We start from the raw sequence: 21,409 nt of genomic DNA, 5'->3' as shown, positions 1-21,409 counted from the left end.
AGACTAAATGTGAACAATAGGCACCCCCGGGATGTGAGATTAAATATTTAATTTTCTTCTTTTCCAATTTTTCAACAGAGAGCATGTGATTTAGGATCAGAATAAAACAATTGACAGTTTGAGAGTTCAAACATCTATTCCCCTATGAGGTCTTCCCCAATTCCAAAAACAAGACCTGAGAGCTCATTCCTGTCTTCCCGTTATACTTGGCTCCCCTACAGCGTCATTTCTTGCTGTATTGAATTATCTGGCTTCCTTAAGAACTGAACTCTACAGGATAGGCACAGTTTTTTTTTTTTTTTAAACTATGTGTTCTCAGTGCCCACGTAAGACATGTACCTACTGGGCATTTAATAAATATTTGTGAATAAAAGAAAGATTAAAATTCCATTATGAGAGATTTGTTCCTATGGCTTAAGATAATTGTGTTTTTAGGACACTTTCGCTCAATTGCCAATATCTGAAGGGAGAATAACCCATTTGTTAGCAATTAATATTCAGTATAGAATAAATGCACAGGACCTAGAAAAATGAGGCACCCGACAGGTAAATTTGGATCATTGAGGAGGAGGCAGAAGTAGGGTCACGGGCCAGTAGGCTCTGCTGCATGATATCTTATAATGTGAGGCAGTAGGGCCAGGGCCAGGTTGAGGTGAGTGGGGCATTCATCTTAGGTGCAAAATTTAAGGGTGCCAAACAAAGCTCAGTCATCAAGATAAACATTAATATCAAAAAAATAAAAACGATAAAAAAATACAGGATGAACAAAATATCAACATTTTTATTTTAAACAAAGACAGGATTTCTACGACTGATTTTTCTGTTGTCTCACACTCTAATATGGCTTAGTGCAGCACTGTTACTGAGCTGGTCTCTATTTAAAATTTTGTTATTTTGTTCATTCTGGATTTTTGTTTTTTGACATTATACTTGATATGTTTAAGTGGAGCTGATATGGGCCAAAGGGCCACAAAGCTGTGTCCATTCCTAGCTTCCCTTTCCTCTTGAAAAGTGGAAGATATCTTTTACCTGGTGGTTTTATCTCCATGATGCACTCAAATCAACTAAAGTTTTATTTTTAAGCTAAATTGAGCATATTGACTAATTTTTCATGCACTTTTTTTTTAATCATCATTTTATTGAGATATATTCACATACCACGCAGTCATACAAAACAAATCGTACTTTCGATTGTTTACAGTACCATTACATAGTTGTACATTCATCACCTAAATCAATCCCTGACACCTTCATTAGCACACACACAAAAATAACAAGAATAATAATTAGAGTGAAAAAGAGCAATTGAAGTAAAAAAGAACACTGGGTACCTTTGTCTGTTTGTTTCCTTCCCCTATTTTTCTACTCATCCATCCATAAACTAGACAAAGTGGAGTGTGGTCCTTATGGCTTTCCCAATCCCATTGTCACCCCTCATAAGCTACATTTTTATACAACTGTCTTCGAGGTTCATGGGTTCTGGGTTGTAGTTTGATAGTTTCAGGTATCCACCACCAGCTACCCCAATTCTTTAGAACCTAATAAGGGTTGTCTAAAGTGTGCGTAAGAGTGCCCACCAGAGTGACCTCTCGGCTCGTTTTGGAATCTCTCTGCCACTGAAGCTTATTTCATTTCCTTTCACATCCCCCTTTTGGTCAAGAAGATGTTCTCCGTCCCACGATGCCGGGTCTACATTCCTCCCCGGGAGTCATATTCCACGTTGCCAAGGAGATTCACTCCCCTGGGTGTCTGATCCCACGTAGGGGGGAGGGCAGTGATTTCACCTTTCAAGTTGGCTTAGCCAGAGAGAGAGGGCCACATCTGAGCAACAAAGAGGCATTGAGGGGGAGACTCTTAGGCACAAATATAGGGAGGCCTAGTCTCTCCTTTGCAGCAACCGTCTTCCCAAGGGTAAAACTTATGGTAGAGGGCTCAACCCATCAAACCACCAGTCCCCTATGTCTGTGGTCATGTTAGCAACCATGGAGGTGGGGTAGGCGAATACCCCTGCATTCTCCACAGGCTCCTCAAGGGGGCACTACATCTTTTTTTTTTTTCCCTTGTTTATCTTTCTTTTTTTTTTTTTAACTTTCCCTTCTTTTTTAAATCAACTGTATGAAAAAAAAAGTTAAAAAGAAAACAAACATACAATAAAAGAACATTTCAAAGAGACCATAACAAGGGAGTAAGAAAAAGACAACTAACCTAAGATAACTGCTTAACTTCCAACATGTTCCTACTTTACCCCAAGAAAGTTACATAATATAGCAACATTTCTGTGAACTTGTTCCTACTATATCCATCAGAAATTAACAGACCATAGTCATTTCTGGGCATCCCCAGAACGTTAAATAGCTTATCTGTTCTTCTTGGATTATTGTTCCCCCTTCCTTAATTGCTTTCTACTGCTAGTTCCCCTACATTCTACATTATAAACCATTTGTTTTACATTTTTCAAAGTTCACATTAGTGGTAGCATATAATATTTCTCTTTTTGTGCCTGGCTTATTTCGCTCAGCATTATGTCTTCAAGGTTCATCCATGTTGTCATATGTTTCACGAAATCGTTCCTTCTTACTGCTGCGTAGTATTCCATCGTGTGTATATACCACATTTTATTTATCCACTCATCTGTTGAAGGACATTTGGGTTGTTTCCATCTCTTGGCAATTGTGAATAATGCTGCTATGAACATTGGCGTGCAGATATCTGTTCGTGTCACTGCTTTCCGATCTTCCGGGTATATACCGAGAAGTACAATCGCTGGATCGAATGGTAGCTCTATACCTAGATTTCTAAGGAACTGCCAGACTGACTTCCAGAGTGGCTGAACCATTATACAGTCCCACCAACAATGAATAAGAGTTCCAATTTTTCCACATCCCCTCCAGCATTTGTAGTTTCCTGTTTGTTTAATGGCAGCCATTCTAACCGGTGTTAGATGGTATCTCATTGTGGTCTTAATTTGCATCTCTCTAATAGCTAGTGAAGCTGAACATTTTTTCATGTGTTTCTTGGCCATTTGTATTTCCTCTTCAGAGAACTGTCTTCTCATATCTTTTGCCCATTTTATAATTAGGCCGACTGTACTATTGTCATTGAGTTGTAGGATTTCTTTGTATATGCAAGATATCAGTCTTTTGTCAGATACATGGTTTCCAAAAATTTTTTCCCATTGAGTTGGCTGCCTCTTTACCTTTTTGAGAAATTCCTTTGAGGTGCAGAAACTTCTAAGCTTGAGGAGTTCCCATTTATCTATTTTCTCTTTTGTTGCTTGTGCTTTGGGTGTAAAGTCTAGGAAGTGGCCGCCTAATACAAGGTCTTGAAGATGTTTTCCTACATTATCTTCTAGGAGTTTTATGGTACTTTCTTTTATATTGAGATCTTTGGTCCATTTTGAGTTAATTTTTGTGTAGGGGGTGAGGTAGGGGTCCTCTTTCATTCTTTTGGATATGGATATCCAACTCTCCCAGCCCCATTTGTTGAAAAGACCATTATGGCTCAGTTCAGTGACTTTGAGGGCCTTATCAAAGATCAGTCGGCCATAGGTCTGAGGGTCTATCTCTGAATTCTCAGTTCGATTCCATTGATCTATATGTCTATCTTCGTGCCAGTACCATGCTGTTTTGGCAACTGTGGCTTTATAATAAGCTTCAAAGTCAGGGAGTGTAAGTCCTCCCACTTCGTTTTTCTTTTTTAGAGTGTCTTTAGCAATTCGAGGCATCTTCCCTTTCCAAATAAATTTGATAACTAGCTTTTCCAAGTCTGCAAAGTAGGTTGTTGGAATTTTGATTGGGATTGCATTGAATCTGTAGATGAGTTTGGGTAGAATTGACATCTTAATGACATTTAGCCTTCCTATCCATGAACATGGAATATTTTTCCATCTTTTAAGGTCCCCTTCTATTTCTTTTAGTAGAGTTATGTAGTTTTCTTTGTATAGGTCTTTTACATCTTTGGTTAAGTTGATTCCTAGGTACTTGATTTTTTTAGTTGCTATTGAAAATGGTATCTTTTTCTTGAGTGTCTCTTCAGTTTGTTCATTTCTAGCATATAGAAACATTTCTGACTTATGTGCATTAATCTTGTATCCCGCTACTTTGCTAAATTTGTTTATTAGTGCTAGTAGCTGTATCGTCGACTTCTCAGGGTTTTCTAAATATAAGATCGTATCATCTGCAAACAATGACAGTTTTACTTCTTCTTTTCCAATTTGGATGCCTTTTATTTCTTTGTCTTGCCGGATTGCCCTGGCTAGCACTTCCAGCACAATGTTGAATAACAGTGGTGACAGCGGGCATCCTTGTCTTGTTCCTGATCTTAGAGGGAAGGCTTTCAGTCTCTCACCATTGAGTACTATGCTGGCTGTGGGTTTTTCATATATGCTCTTTATCATGTTGAGGAAGTTTCCTTCAATTCCTACCTTTTGAAGTGTTTTTATCAAAAAGGGATGTTGGATTTTGTCAAATGCTTTTTCAGCATCTATTGAGATGATCAATTGATTTTTCCCTTTCAAGTTTTTAATGTGTTGTAATACATTGATTGTTTTTCTTATGTTGAACCATCCTTGCATGCCTGGAATGAACCCCACTTGGTCATGGTGTATGATTTTTTTAATGTGTCTTTGGATTCGACTTGCAAGTATTTTGTTGAGGATTTTTGCATCTATATTCATTAGGGAGATTGGCCGGTAGTTTTCCTTTTTTGTAGCATCTTTGCCTGGTTTTGGTATTAGATTGATGTTAGCTTCATAAAATGAGTTAGGTAGTGTTCCATTTTCTTCAATGTTTTGAAAGAGTTTGAGTAAGATTGGTGTCAGTTCTTTCTGGAAAGTTTGGTAGAATTCCCCTGTGAAGCCATCTGGCCCTGGGCATTTATTTGTGGGAAGATTTTTGATGACTGATTGGATCTCTTTGCTTGTGATGGGTTGGTTGAGGTCTTCTATTTCTTCTCTCGTCAGTCTAAGTTGTTCATATGTTTCCAGGAAATTGTCCATTTCTTCTACATTGTCCAGTTTGTTGCCATACAGTTGTTCATAATATCCTCTTATAATTTTTTTAATTTCTTCAGGATCTGCAGTTATGTCACCTTTTTCATTCATTATTTTGTTTATATGGGTCTTCTCTCTTTTTGATTTTGTCAGTCTAGCTAGGGGCTTGTCAATCTTGTTGATCTTCTCAAAGAACCAACTTTTGGTGACATTTATCCTCTCTATTGTTTTTTTGTTCTCTATGTCATTTATTTCTGCTTTAATCCTTGTTATTTCTTTTCTTGTACTTGGTTTAGGATTGGTTTGCTGTTCATTTTCTAGCTTCTTCAGTTGATCCATTAGTTCTTTGATTTTGGCTCTTTCTTCCTTTTTAATATATGCATTTAGTGCTATAAATTTCCCCCTTAGCACTGCTTTTGCTGCATCCCATAGGTTTTGGTATGTTGTGTTCTCATTTTCATTCATCTGTATATATTTAGCAATTTCTCTTGCTATTTCTTCTTTAACCCACTGATTGTTTAGGAGTGTGTTGTTTAACCTCCAGGTATTTGTGAATTTTCTAAGTCTCTGATGGTTATTGACTTCTAATTGTATTCCATTGTGGTCAGAGAATGTGCTTTGAATAATTTCAATCTTTTTAAATTTATTGAGGCTTGTTTTATGTCCCAGCATATGATCTATTCTGGAGAAAGTTCCGTGAGCACTAGAAAAGTATGTGTATCCTGGTGATTTGGGATGTAATGTCCTGTAGATGTCTGTTAAATCTAATTCATTTATCAGATTGTTTAGGTTTTCAATTTCCTTATTGGTCTTCTGTCTGGTTGATCTATCTATAGGAGAGAGTGATGTGTTGAAGTCTCCCACAATTATTGTGGAAACATCAATTGCTTCCTTTAGTTTTGCCAGTGTTTCTCTCATGTATTTTGTGGCACCTTGATTGGGTGCATAGACATTTATGATTGTTATTTCTTCTTGCTGAATTGCCCCTTTTATTAGTATGTAGTGGCCTTCTTTGTCTCTCAAAACATCCCTGCATTTGAAGTCTATTTTATCTGAGATTAATATTGCTACACCTGCTTTCTTTTGGCTGTAGCTTGCATGAAATATTTTTTTCCATCCTTTCACTTTCAGTTTCTTTGTGTCCCTGTGTCTAAGATGAGTCTCTTGTATGCAACATATTGATGGTTCATTGTTTTTGATCCATTCTGCGAATCTATATCTTTTAATTGGGGAGTTTAATCCATTTACATTCAACGTTATAACCGTGAAGGCATTTCTTGAATTGGCCATCTTATCCTTTGGTTTATGTTTGCCATATTTTTCCCTCTCTCTATTAATATCCTTTATTGTACCCATACCGAATCTCTTTAGTACTGAACCTTTCTCCAAGTCTCTCTGTCCTGTCTTTGTTTCTCTGTCTGTAGGGCTGCCCTTTAGGGCAGGTCTGTTGTTAGCAAATTCTCTCAGCATTTGTTTGTCTGTGAAAAATTTAAGCTCTCCCTCAAATTTGAAGGAGAGCTTTGCTGGATAAAGTATTCTTGGCTGGAAATTTTTCTCACTCAGAATTTTAAATATATTGTGCCACTGCCTTCTTGCCTCCATGGTGGCTGCTGAGTAGTCACTACTTAGTCTTATGCTGTTTCCTTTGTATGTGGTGAATTGCTTTTCTCTTGCTGCTTTCAGAACTTGCTCCTTCTCTTCTGTGTTTGACAGTGTGATCAGTATATGTCTCGGAGTGGGTTTATTTGGATTTATTCTATTTGGAGTTCGCTGAGCATTTATGATTTGTGTATTTATGTTGTTTAGAAGATTTGGGAAGTTTTCCCCAACAATTTCTTTGAATACTCTTCCTAGACCTTTACCCTTTTCTTCCCCTTCTGGGACACCAATGAGTCTTATATTTGGACATTTCATATAATCTATCATATCCCTGAGGTCCATTTCGATTTTTTCAATTTTTTTCCCCATTCTTTCTTTTATGCTTTCATTTTCCATTCTGTCATCTTCCAGGTCACTGATTCGTTGTTCAACTTCCTCTAGTCTTGTACTATGAGTGTCCAGAATCTTTTTAATTTGGTCAACAGTTTCTTTAATTTCCATAAGATCATCCATTTTTTTATTTAGTCTTGCAATGTCTTCTTTATGCTCTTCTAGAGTCTTCTTGATTTCCTTCATATCCCGTACTATGGTCTCATTGTTCATCTTTAGTTCTTTGAGTAGCTGCTCTAGGTGCTGTGTCTCTTCTGGTATTTTGATTTGGGTGCTTGGGCTTGGGTTATCCATATCGTCTGGTTTTTTCATATGCTTTATAATTTTCTGTTGTTTTTGGCCTCGTGGCATTTGCTGAACTTGATAGGGTTCTTTTAGGGTTTGTAGACCTATTGAAGTCCTTATCTCTAATTTATCAGATCTACAGCTTCGTGGAGTACACTTTCTCTAACTAACCAGCAGGTGGCGTCCACGAGCCACCTGTTCTCCACAAGCCAGTTCTCCCCTGCTTAGCCTTTTTGGTGAGTGGGGGAGTGAGTCTTGTGGGGCCCAATTGGTGTACCAAGCTTGCGTGTGTAGTTGGTGTTGCCTGCCCTGTATGTGGGGCGTGTTTCTGGGCAGTCGGGGAGGGGGGGTGGCCCTAACAATCAAATCTCCCTGGTGATCCTAGAGTTTTAAAGCTGCTGCAATAGTCTAATCCTTCAGTTCAGTCCTGCCACAGTTTGTCTCTGCCACTGACACACAAGTCCTTGGTATTGGCGTATGGCTCCTGAGACTTGCAAGTGGGCCCCTCTTCCAGGCTGTGCACCCCGGGTCCTCTGTTGAGGGATGACCGTGCTATGTCACAGGTGAGTGCCGTCCCCCCAGGGCAGTTCTGGGCTGCTGGGCTGTGTAGGCAGGCTCCCAGTCTGCTCAAATGATGGCTGAATGGGGCTTTGTTAATTCACACTGCTCCACCTTCCCAACTCTGGGACAATCAGCTGAGGTTGCAGGGAAGGCTAATGTCCACGCCCAGTTTTGTGGTGTGTGCCTGTTATTTGAAGCACTTCCATCACACTGTGTTGTCTGGGGCAGCTCTGGGCTATGGGGCTGGCGATGGGCAGGAGTGTTTCCTGTCCACCAGGATGGTGGCTGTGAGCGGACACCCCCCTTTTCTTGGGAAGTTGTGGTGTTTAGTGAATTTTCTCAGCCACTGGATTATTGCCTTTTGTCTCAGAGCTCTCTTAGTTCTGCTCTTGACTTGACGTGCCCAAATTGAAAGTCTTTGAAGCTTTCTGTATTGGGCTTCTTAGAGTAATTGTTTTAGAAAAAGAAAAAAGGATTAAAAAAAAAAGGGCCCTCCTCAGAGATCTAATGGGTTATTGAAATGCTAACAGACAAAGCAGCCAGGGCCATTAAGGAAAGGTCCACAGGGCAGAAAGATCAGCTTTTCTTCAGGATTTGCATATGCGCCTCAAGGCCTGAGCTCCGCCCTTCCCCTTTCTGTGTTCACCAGAACTCCAAAAATCCTCTGCTTTTATTTTGGAGTTTTTCGTGTTGTTTTTTTTTTTCTATGCCTGTCTCCTCTCTGCTGGGCTGGCTGCTCTCAGATTCTCTGGTGTCTGGTCTCAGTCTATCTATGGTTGGAGTTTGGATCAGTAGAATGAGTTTCCGATAAGGGCTGCCACTGCAGTTCTCCCTTCTCCTTCCCGGAGCTGACAGCCCCTCCTCCCACGGGACTGAGCCTGGCAGGGCGGGGCACGGGTCCCCTGGCCACAAAAACTTACAGATTTCGCTGATCTCAGCAGTTCGACATTTTCATGAGTGTTTTATGAAGTATGCCCAAAGACGGATTGCTCTGTGGTGTCCAGTTCACGCAGTTCCTGGCTTTCTACCTACTTTCCTGGAGGAGTAATTAAAACATACAGCTCACCAGTCTGCCATCTTGCCCCGCCTCCCATGCACTTTTTTTTTTTTAACAGTGATAAATCCTCTCTCAGTTACCCTCTGATATTTTTCCGCATTCTCTTCTCACAGCAGCCAAAATCCTAAAACCAGCTTTTTTCCACAATGGCCAGGTTATTTCTCATTTCCTCTGGAGAACTTAGAAGCTATTATAAAAAAGGAAAGGAACTGAAGGTCATTGAGAGTCCAAACTAGTTAGGGATTGGCTTTTTATTATTATTATTATTATTATTTAGAATACATTTTCCAGATGAGGCAATGGAAGCTCAGAGAATTTATATTGTTGGGTATCTCACATTGGTGGATCTGAGAGTCAGCTACAGAATCTAGAGTCCAGGTCATTTTAACTGTCCATTTGTCCAGCCCCACTGATGACAACTCTCTGACTCAGGACATTTCCGGGATCCCCACTTGTGTTGGATAACAGTGACATACCTTTCTGTACTGCAGAGGCTGGAAAGTTAAACTATAATTCCCAGATCCTGGGCAACTAGTGGTTCTGCCTGAGAATTAGTTCCACCAATTAGTTGCACTTGTGAGAGATTTGGGAGGCGGAAAGGTTGGCTGCTTTTTGCTGGCAAACAAGGCTGGAAGGATATATGTGGTTATTCCTCCAGCTTGGGGGGCTTCAAATGGCAGTGGTGGTGGCAGCTACTCCTAGCCTCTGGATCTCCCTGGTTGCGGGGTGTCTCTCAGTGCCACTGTTCCTGGGGAGCTTCCTGATAGTGGCAGAGAAGAGCGCTGCCCTGCCAGGTCAGTTCTTCAGTGCTCTGGGGTTCATTCTGAGGGTCCCAGCCTAAAGACCACTCCTCCAGCCCTCCAATGATCTCCTAAGCCAATTCCCTGCATTCAATGTCTTTCTGTTGGAAATCCATAGGGGTTTTCTTTTTCTTGTTCTCAGCCCTAACCGAGAACACCTCTCCCTATTCAATCACCTAATCTTCAGCCACCAAGGCAGAAGAAAACAAGCACCTAACTGTCAAACAATCCCCAGTTGGTATGTCCTCCCACCAAACTCATTTTTGGTACATGACTCAGGATGGTTTCACTAAGAGCTGGATTCCTCAAATAGAGAGCCAGGAAGGGTTTGGGACCGGGTAATATATGCTGATGTAAGGGTCAAACTCTGAAATGAAGATGAATAAAGCAGCAAACAATTCTGCATGGGACATTCTGTACAGGCCTCCAAATTAAATGGAAGTGGTGGGGATTAATGAAAGGTTTAGAGCGGGAATCGTGGACTGGCTCCTGGCAACAGTTTCAATACGCTCTGCTCTCTGTCATGAGGCCACTGTATGGGATTTATGAATTTCATTTCTACTAGACTTTGTGAACTACAGAATTCCAAAGATAAGACAAACCAGAGTTCAGAGGTCTTAACAGAAGCAGTAGCAGAGGGAAGGGGAAGGAATCATAATGGCACATAGTAGGTTCTAAACACATTTAATGACTAAAGGAATGGCTAAGAATAAAGAGCTTCCTCTGATCTGGCTCCAAGCCTCTGTTCTCAACCTTTCTTCTGCTATTGCCCTTTGTGAGCCTCCCTGCCATTCAGACCAGCCTCTGCTGTCTGATGGCTAATGTGAGCCTGCCTCGCTGCCACCACGTGCCTGGAATGGCTTCCTCCCAGTCCACACAGTCCACACCTGTCATGGCCTGGGTCAAATCCTGCTGTCTTCTTAAAGTCACTGACTTTCTTGGCTTCCTCTTCCTGCAAGTGGCCTCACCCTGTCTGAACTGACACTACCTTGGGCCTCTATACCCTTCAGATCATTTAATCTAGGAAAATTATTGTTCGTCTTGCTGGTAAAACTCACCTGGAGCACATTTTCTGTGTTTAGCACTTTACATGGCTTAGCTCCTTTAATCATCCCATCAACCTTGAAAAGGACACAAGGGTTCTTGGAGTCTAAGTAAATTTCTCCAGAGCATCTGTCTTGAAAGTGGCCAAGCAGGAACTGATTTAGTTTTGTCTATTTGAGGCCCACATCTTGGTGTTCTTATTTTGGACAGCTCCATGATATCCAGCTGATTTGCACAATTAGATAGTAAGGCTCCTGAAGTCAGGAATCAAGTCCTTTCAAACGAGTAGCCCACTTCTGCTTAGCAGCATCCTTCACATAATAGTTGCTTGATAAATATATTAGTTGGCTAATTAGAATTAAGACAATTGTCTTATAATTGCATAGAACTTTATACATTATTTGCATTTGCTAAGTTATTAGACTTTATCAACATCCCTGTGATAGAGATTCTGATTAAAAAAAACCCAGTAGACAAATTAAAAAACAGAAACAACACTCAGGGTAAATAAATTTCCCAAGGTCTCACAATAAGAAAACTTGGGCTCATATACCTAATTTAGTTCTCCTATTGAAGTGCTGGGGACAAAGACTTTAAAGAGACTTTTCTGAGATAATTAGGGGAATTTACAACTTGATTATCTATTAGATAACATTAAGGAATTGCGTTAGTTTCCTGTTGCTGCTATAATAATTTACCACAAATTTAGTGGCTTAAAGCAACAATGATTTATTACCTTTCAGTCCTGGAAGTCAGAAGTCCACACTGGCTTTCACTGAGCTAAAATTAAGGCATCAGCAGGGCTGAGTTCCTTCTGGAGGCAATGGGGGGAAATCTGTTTCCTTGCCTTTTCCAGCTTTTAAAGGCTATCTGCGTTCCTTGGCTCACGGCCTCTTCCTCAGCCTTCAACATTTTCACATCTCTCTCTGCTTTCTCCATTACATCTCTGACTTTGACGTGGTTGCTCCCCTCTTATAAGAACCCTTATGATTACATTGGGCCCACCTGGGTAATTCAGAATGCCCTCTTCATTTTGAGATCCTTTTAATCACATCTGCCATGCAAGGTAGTGTAGTCACAGGTTCCAGGGATTAGGACCTAGATATTTTGGGGGAACATTATTCAGCCTACAGCAGGAATAATGATAATTTTGCTAAATATGATAATGGCATAGTGATTATATTTTAAAAATTCTTCAACAGGTAGCAATGCTTACCAAAGTATTTATGGGTGAAATAGCATGATGTCTGATATGCTCTTTAAAATATTCCAGAAAAATAAGTGAATGTGTAGAAGGAAAAGAGGTGAAATCAGACTGGCAAAGTGTTTGATAATTATTGAAGTTGAGTGATAGGTACATGGCCAGTGGGGAGGGATACATATTACTGTTCTCTCTACTTTTGAATATGTTTGAAATATGCCATAGTATCTTTTTAAAACTATAGAAGACATTAAAGTTTCCTGTGTAACTCTTTCTAATCCCATTTTCCTCTCTTCCTCCCCAGAGGTAACTGCCATTCTGAATTTGATGTTTTTCACTCCCTTGCATAATTTTATAGCTTCACTATAATACATGTCTTAAACAATATATAGAATCATTTTGCACATTTTCCAAATTTATATAAACAGTATCATACTGTATATTTTAGTAGAGTTTTTGAGATTTATTCATGTTGATGCATGGATAATTGCAGTTCATTTTAAGTAAAATAAAGAATTTAATGGTATGGCTATATTTAAATTTATCGTTACAACAATAGACTTTCTTATAAATATCTCCTTGAGCATATATGTGAAATTCCCTTTAGCATACTAAGTAGTGGAATTGCTAGTTTGTAAGGTATATGCATCTTCATATTTACTAGATCTCACCAAATATTTAATAATGTGCCCATTTATAGTCTTCAGCAGTATGTGAGAGTTCCCATTTATTCACATCCTCACCCACATTTAGTATTTTAAGACTTCAATAGTTTGCCAGTTGAATGGATGTAAAGTGGTATCCCACAGTTTTGATTTCCAAGTCCCTGATAACTAGAGAGGATGAACACCTTTTCATCTTTCATTTTCCTCTTCTGTTAATCATTAATTATTCCTTCAATTGTGTCCAATAAAACATTTATCTCATCTATTGAGTTTTTTGTTTTAAAATGTTTTTATTCCCAAGATTTCAATTTATAACTTCTTCTTTCACTTTTTCTTTATGTCTGGGAATTCTATACATTCTTATTTTAAAGTCTTATTAGATTATATGATTAATTTCATCCAGCATGAATTAATATTTTGATGTTAACTGTTGATTTTGTTGACTCATTTTTTAAGATTGTAGGCTCAGTTTGAAAGAGGATTTTGGGGTTCTGATATTTTTTCTACTTCTTCTTTCTCCCTGTGTATACATCCTTTCCTGTATGTCTAGCATTTGCCAGTGGCTTCTACCCAGGTCCCTGGGTTTACAGTTTAAACCTAGCTCTTATCACACATTTTAAGGCTCCTTTCCCAAGATGATTTTGGGATCACTGCAGATGCGATCACGGAGTCAGGGAGCGTTTAGGTCAGATCCTGTTTGTGAATAATATCTCTGTCATCCTGCCTTAGATAATTGTAGCTTATGAAAGGCAAAGGACCCAGGTGGTGGGCAATGCATGTATTCAGTCTCCTTTCACTACAGTGGAGTAGGCTTGCATCAGCCCCAGGCTTCAAGAAGTAAGCTTGGCTTTGTTCCCCTCTATTGCATGGAGCAATTTTAGTCTCAAGTATCCCACACATGTGCAAAAGGCCTGGCAGCCTTTATCTGAGATATACTGGCTTCGGCCTCACTCTCTACTTTTCACTTTTAATGCCTCTTCTGTTAAACCAGTTTTCTTTAAAATAGCCAATGAAAATGTTTAACTATTTCTTGAATCAGCTCAGACATTTAATTTTAAATTTTTATTTGTGTCTGCTATCAATATATGCCTGGAGATGAAAGGGGGGCTCTGGGTGTATTTTCTATAGCTGTTGTGGTTAAAAATTCAGGCTGCCTTGTTGAGGGAGTTAACTTTTTATATCCAGTGCATTTTCTCCCAGGATTGTTGTGAGGGTCAGATGAGACAAGATATGTAAAGTACGGAAGTCACAGTTTTGAAGACATGACTCCATTGTGCTCAGCACACATTTTTGCTGATGTCTGATGCTAATCTGATTCCTGTTCTCCTGTGAGTAACACAAACACACCCACCCACAGACATATGTACAAGTATATTTGTATTTCCGCTTGAAAGTATTTAGAATTCTTTTTCTCTCTCTGTATTATGTATTTATATTTCTAGTGGAAAAAATTTAGGGTCTTTTTTTTTTAAGATCTTCCTTTTATTCTTAATGTTCTGAAATTGCACAAGGATGAGTTTGGTGTGGGTCTTTTTCATTCTTTCTCTTTGACACTCAAGAAGCCCTTTCATTCAGAAGTTCCATGTCTCTTTAGCACTAGGAAAGATTTTCCTTTTAGTCTTTTATCATTGCTCCTCCAATTCTCTGTTCTTTCTTTTGAGGGATGTTGGCCCTTCTTAACTGATTTTCTATGTCTCTCACTTTTTGTTGCTGCCTCTTTTTTGCTCCATGTTTAGGGAAACTCCTCAATGTTCTCTGGTTGCTCTTTTAATTAATTTGTTAGCAAGCAGGTATATATTTTTTCTTTCCATGAATTCTTTCTTGTTTGATCCTTTTTCATAGTGGCCTGTTCTTGTTTTACGGGTGAAATATATTCTTAAGTCTCTCTGAGGATACTAATGAGAATTTTTTTAAAAGTTTGCTTCTGCTCTCTGTAGTCTCTCTTTTCCACCTGGGTTCATTTGTTCTGACTGTTCACATTCCTGCTGTGGTTTGCCTCAATTCTCTGGTGACCCTTGGTCATACTTTCATGTTGATAAATGAAGGACTGTGGTGAGTATCTGATCCTAGAGAACACTATACACAAGATTATCAGGAACAGCTCTCCTTCTGGGCTTCTTCCAGGATGGGAAGACTGATCTGTCACCTCCAGTCTCAAAACTACTCTGGGGCTTTGCACAAAGAACAGCCTTCACCTTCACTGCACCCCTTCTGACTTGGGTCTTCCTTCTCCCTGGTTTACCAGGGAGTTATATGATTCCATACCCTTCAGTTCTCCAGAAATTTATAAAAATTTCTGGCTATGGCTATACCTCCCCCCTTCCCATCTTCAATACTTAAAAGAGTGTTTCATTCTTTGTTTCCCAAGCCTAGTGGGATTTGGGGGGGGGGGGAGGAAGGCAATTTAACAGGTGCACTCAATCCACCATCTCAAAGCAGAACATCAGCTGAAGCATCAATTGACACATTTTAAGAAAATGACCCTGGCTGCCATGTGGAGAGTGGCTTGGATGGGAGCAATGATTGGAACTGAAAGTCCAGTTAAGTCCACCTGTTGCAAGCACAAGATGATGGGGCCAGGCAAGAACTGAGGAAGCAAAAAAAAAAAAAAAAAAAAAAGAGAAGTAGAAGGATGGGGGATGTATTTTGAAGATAGGACTGACAGAAAGTCTCCTTTCCTTTCTTCTCGATGTCTCCAGACTGTGTCTGAGATCCTTGGAAAAGAAGGTCCCAGATGATGAATTTAGAGAAATATCATGGAATAGTGAACAAAACACTGGGTTGGAACAAAGGCAGGCATGCACTGGGATTATAGGAGGGACTTGTATGTATTACCACTTAGCTTCATCTTCTTCATATATGCAATAGGCCTACTAATACCTACTTCTGTTAGACAACAGAACTTGATCAAACCATGAGAAATTAAAGGGGAGTTATTGCAACGGTACAAACAGATTAGCCTAGAAGTGGTAAGCTATTCAGAATCAAGTCCACAGATCTCTCTACTCATCTCTTTTAGTCCAAATGGTATCCTTTTCATAGCATTTCCATTTTTGTGCATCTGTTGCAGCCCTGTTTTATGAAGGCTAATTTGTAAAAGGAGATAGTCTGATCTGGATCATCATCACTAATCATCAGCACAGTAGGAGAAAGCCCTTTCTAGCAGGCAACTGGTTGTGACTATTTACTAGGTGGCCTTTTTCAGGTCACATGGCAACCCTGACACAGTCAAGGGCCCTTCTGTACAAAGAACAGCACAGCCCTGCTTTCCTGGCCAGAGGGCATCGCATGTTAAAATAAAAAGGGACATTTGAAGGCATAAGTACCAAGAATATAATTGCCAGGACCTTATCTCTTAGGGTTGATGTGAATAGTAAACAAAAGAAGAACCTACATTTCTCACAAAGTTGGACATAATTACCATATGACCCAGCAATTCCACTCATAGGTATATACCCAAAAGAACTGCAAGCAGGGACTCAAACGCATGCTTTTACACTACTGGTCATAGCAGTATTATTCACAATAGCCAAAAGGTGAAAAGGACTCAAGTGTCCATCAACAGATGAATGGATAAAGAAAATGTAACATACACATACACACACACACACACACACACACACACACACACAAAATGGCTTGCCATTCAGGAATGATAAAAGAAATAAGGATAAAAGGAATGAAGTTCTGAGACATGCTACAACATGGGTGAACCTTGGGGACATCATGTTGAGTGAAAAAGGCCAGACACAAAAGGACAAACATTGTGTGATTCTGCTTATATAAAGTATCTAGAATAATCAAATTCATAGAGGCACAAAGGAGATCACCTTTACCAGGGGCAGGCATGAGGGGAGATTGGGAGTTATTGCTTAATGGGGACAGAGTTTCCGTTTGGGGCGATGAAAATGTTTTAGTAATGGATGGTGGTGATGGTAGCAAAGTATTGCAAATGTAATTGATACTACTGGATTGTGCATTTAAATGGTTAAAATGGCAAATTTTATGTTTTATATATATTATCCCCAAATTAAAAAACAACAAAAACAAGAAAAACAAGACATGCAAAGCACCTAGTGGGTAATATATTTAGCTGAACCCCACCTTATCAAAAAAAACCCTTACATTATGCAAAAAAGTGTTCAATAATTAATTGTTAAGCTTCCCAGCTTCCCCTATTATGAGGCATTCTAATTAGCAAAAATTAGCCTAATGGTAGAAATGAAAATAGGCTTTGGAATGCATCTAGGAATAAAGACTGAAATATGAAAGAGTCCAGGAATTTGGGAGAATTGCTTTGTTTCCTTGGTTTTGTTTCTTTGTTAAGAATCTCTCTTGTAGATTTGCTGAGCTGATTTAATTATGCCAGATACATTCTTTTCTCTATTTTTTCTTGAAACTCTAAGTCAAAATACAATTTATATTTTCAGGACCATGACTCCTCAATATCTATTTCTAAATCTGTATGGTTAAAAATGTGTATGAAAACGGAACCTGTTATACTGTCATTTAATTAATAAAAGCAGAATTCTCAGTTATTCCACCATATGCATTCTTTTGTTCGGCTGCAATGTAAGTGCTATTTCTGCACTCCTTTTTAACTTTTAATAAGCCTCCTTTCTGTAGAGTGTGGATAATGTTGTGAAAGAGTACCTAAAACATATTTTCAAAAGAAAAACAATCCTTAACAGAAAAATGATCCAAAGGAGAAAAGAAAGCTACAGTGACACAGTCACATAAATTTAATAAGCCTCGTATGTTACTGCTTATTTGACAGAAAGAGGGGAAAGAGAAGCAGGTCCCACTTTTTCTGATTTTGCATTTTGTCACTCAGTTCTTTGGATTCTGCCTCATTAATGTGTGTGCTTCTCTAGGAAATTGGAGGTGTATGGGAGAGAACACACTGACCTTGGGGTCTGAAGACCTGGAACAGGGTACTGGCTTTGCTGTTAACTAGCTGAGGACATTGTGAAGGGCACATCATCTGAAGAATAAATAGCAAGTTTGGACCAGGCCAGGGATTCCCAAGGGGAATGAGGCCTAACATTTTTGATTGGGAGTTTGTGAACCCTTGATAACACTGAATCACATAATGGGAACGTTATTCTCTTTTTCAGTTTACTATCAGTATTTTTCTTGAATTCTGTCACAGAGAAAGCCTCAGGTTGGTGCTGGTATGTTTTTAACACTGCTCTAACTCCTTGCTGGTTTTTCCTTTTTAACAGAGCAAACTTCAGGCTGGGAGCCTTCGGCAGGCAGCAGTACGTTGCTAGAATTTCAAAACTACCCCCATGGTGTTTGTTTTTAAGGTTATCTTCTAATTATGACAAGTGATGCTGCTATTCCATTTACAGTAATAATACAGAGTTTTCTTTTAAAATAAATGAAATTTAATTATTAAAAGCATCTATCTATTTAATGCATACTACTATTTGTACAAGAGGTAAATGTATATGGCTGGAATGGTGAAGTGATATGATTGAAGCTAGATGATCACTGAGGGCCCTTGCAGCTGAGTATAAGCACCCTCACTTTTTGTGCCCATTGATTGCTGTTTCTATTGATAATGCCAAGCACATTTTTCAGAGAAGAACAAAACATCCATACTCCATCCTCTTTATATGACAATTCATTTGGCTCTGTGGCTCCTCAGCATCAGTATAAAATAAACACAGGAAGAATCTAGAATTCACAACACTGGGCTGTACAAAGAAAGTAAGGAAATAGTTCTTTAAGAGTTTTAGAAAGGCTGTGGACGCCTTGTTAAACATGACAGATTGAACATATGCATTAATTTTGACTTTCTCTCAAAACTCAGCTAAAATGATAGTAAAGGAATAAAACAGGTTTAAGTCTATAAGGACAGAGTGAATGGAAAAGGAGACAACAGTGAACCAGAGATGCTAAAAAGTATTTTGGAAGGTGGAAAAACTAATGGATGAGGGATAATTGAAATGTAAGTGCCTACACAGGGACATACCAGTGAAAAGCAAATTGATTCATAACTTGGAAAAACTCAGAAATTAAAGATGCCAAGTTCCTCTGAAGGCAGCAGAAGGATTGAACACAAGATGACTGCTTGAAATGCTATCTAAAGCACAGTTTCTCAACCTTTGCACTACTGACATTTTGGACTGGATAATCTTCGTTGTGGGGGACTGTCCTATGCATTATAGGGTGGTTAAAAGAATCCCTGGCTTCTACCCACCAGATGCTAGTAGCTCCCCTCCGCAGTTGTGAGAACCAGAAAGATATCCAGATATTGCCAAATGTTCCCTAGGGGTGAAATTGTCCTCCATTGAGAATCACTCATCTAAAGGATCCCTCGTTTTGCCCTGACCCAGTGCAGCCAAGTCTCTATTACCTTTCCACCCTGACAAGGAACCAGAGGTTTATTCTATGGACACATTGGACTAGAAGAGCTCCAGACCTCTGGGGCATGGAGAAGGGAGGGATGAGGCAATGCACTGAGAGCCAGGGGTTAAGTCAAGTCTACATACAGAACCCCACTCAGCAACTAGAACACTGCCAGCTAGTGGATTACCATCCAGGAGAGGTTTGGGAGGAGGCTTCTATAGCAAAACTGGCCTCAGAGAAGACGTAATATATGAAGGCATTCCCGTGATACAAACAGGTCCTTGCCCATCTACTTCACAAGGATTACCAGATATTTAAAGAAAGCCTCCATCAAGAAAAGGACAGCTAATGCTAGCAGATATAAGAAAGTCAGAGGGAACAAAGACAATGAAGGAAGCAGAAATATGTTACAAGGAAAATATAATTAAAATCTCCAGAGATATTTGAAAGAAAATATTGTATCCATGAAACAAAAATGTGAGGTTGGATAAAGTAAGAGCTCTTGGTTATTAAAAATATCAAAACTATAATTAAAGAAAAAGAATGAGAAAAGTAAAAATGTTGGAAGACATATTTGAATGGAATGTTCCAGAAAAAAAGACAAAGACATGGAGAGTAGGAGAGAAAAGGAAGAAAATGAAATCAGTTCAGGGGTTCCTGTGACCGAGTAGTAGGAGTTCCCAAGGGGCAGAACACAGAAACCAAAGGGAAAGAAATTAGCAAAGAAATAATACAAGGAACCTTCCCAGGACTGAGTACTCAGTACAATGAATTTTCAGAACGTTGAGAATGAAAGGAATGTCCCAAAAGGTTTTGGTGGGGAGGATGGGGGTGTTATATGCAAAATAAAAGGAATTAGAATGGTACAGGACTGCTCACCAGCAAGTTTGGAAGCTAGAAGGTAACAGAATAGTGCCTTCAAGATTTGGAGAGAGGATTGCTAACCTAGAATTTATGTCCACCCAAGTTATCAATCTATCCCAAGCATAGAGTAACTCCATTTTCAGGCATGCAAAGTATCAAAAATTTACCTTACATGGGCCTTTCTTAGAAAAGTGTTCGCAGATGAACCTTATCAAAATAAGGGAGTAAACCAAGGCAAAGGAAGATGCGGGATCCAGGGAAAGGATTCAGTGCTGGAGAGATGTGAAGGGGATTCACACAGTGCTCGTGAGGGAAAATGAGACTCAGAGTTCAGCTAGTCCAGGTTGGAGCAGGAGGATAGAGGGCTCTAGACAGGATGTGTATGGGGCATAAACAAACACACCTTGAGGATACTAGGTGAGTTTACGTGTGCTGAGAGATAGTTTACCCTGGGTTCTGGTCAAGAGGGGTCCCTGTCCTGAATCCACCTGCTCTAGAGAGCCTTGCTCTAGACCTGCCTTGCCCCTCTCCACCATGTGAGGTGTCTTCCAGACCAAAGAAATGTCCACCAGGAACCTGCATCTCTTCTCTTTAGTCTACTATACAGGTACTGACCCTGAAATTCCCTGCTCAGTGAACCCCAAACCTGCTTCCAGGACATTTGTGAGCCTCTCCCCCCAGACCCATCCTCCTGAGAGTGAACTCTGCCAAGGGGTGTCAAGGGTGGCTGTTTGTGATGAGGTGAGAGTGAAGGTTGGACAGATCCTCACAGTTCAGGACAGACCCGTGGGTGGGAAGAAAAGTGGTAGGCTGCAGGCTGAGGACCAAGACTGGACGCTCCCACTACCCTAGTTCCCAGCCCTTCAACTTTCTGATTCGGGCTCTGAGGATTCTACATTGAAACCTGACCTTCCAGACCAGGTTTGTTTGAGGAACTTAAAAAAGTGATACTGGTGGGTGCGTGGGAGGTGGTATGGGGAGAGGGGAGCTAGATATCTTGTAAGAAGAGATGGCCAGATTTGGACTGGGTGGTATAAGGAGAATCCTTATGGCCACTGCACTCCTGTACTTCACAAGGTGTGCTGGGTGGTGGACGTGTCAGAGGGTGATGAGTGGGCAGCAGCTGAGCTCCAGCAGGGAAGGAAAAAGAGAACTTGCATAATCTTTAGATTTCCTGAACTATTGGAAAAAAGACATTCGGAAAGCCAGCTCAAGAAAACCTGCAAGCTGGAAAGAAATCCTTTCCCCTCTCTTCTAACCCTAGTCATAGCCACTATTACTGCTCTTGGGTAGAAAATAAAATTTGTTTTATTTCGATAGTTTTTTCAAGGTAGGTCATGATATCAATTATTTAACAGTTTATTAGCTAACTTTTAACTGCATAAACATATATAAACATATGGTATGTGGGCATCCATTTGTACCCTTGTCTTGAGCCTGACAAAGTTTAGGGAATAGACACCCCTTTTTTCAGTTTGGGGACTATTTAGTGATAGGTACATAGAAAGCTAAAGGCAGTTATTAATTTTAGGAAAAAAAAATGATGAATGAGAAACTAAATGCACTCATAGCATACTACTTGGTTAAACTATAAAA

Source organism: Choloepus didactylus, chromosome 4, assembly GCF_015220235.1.
Source record: "Choloepus didactylus isolate mChoDid1 chromosome 4, mChoDid1.pri, whole genome shotgun sequence".
Lineage (NCBI taxonomy): Eukaryota > Metazoa > Chordata > Mammalia > Pilosa > Megalonychidae > Choloepus > Choloepus didactylus.
This window is presented reverse-complemented; position numbering follows the sequence as displayed.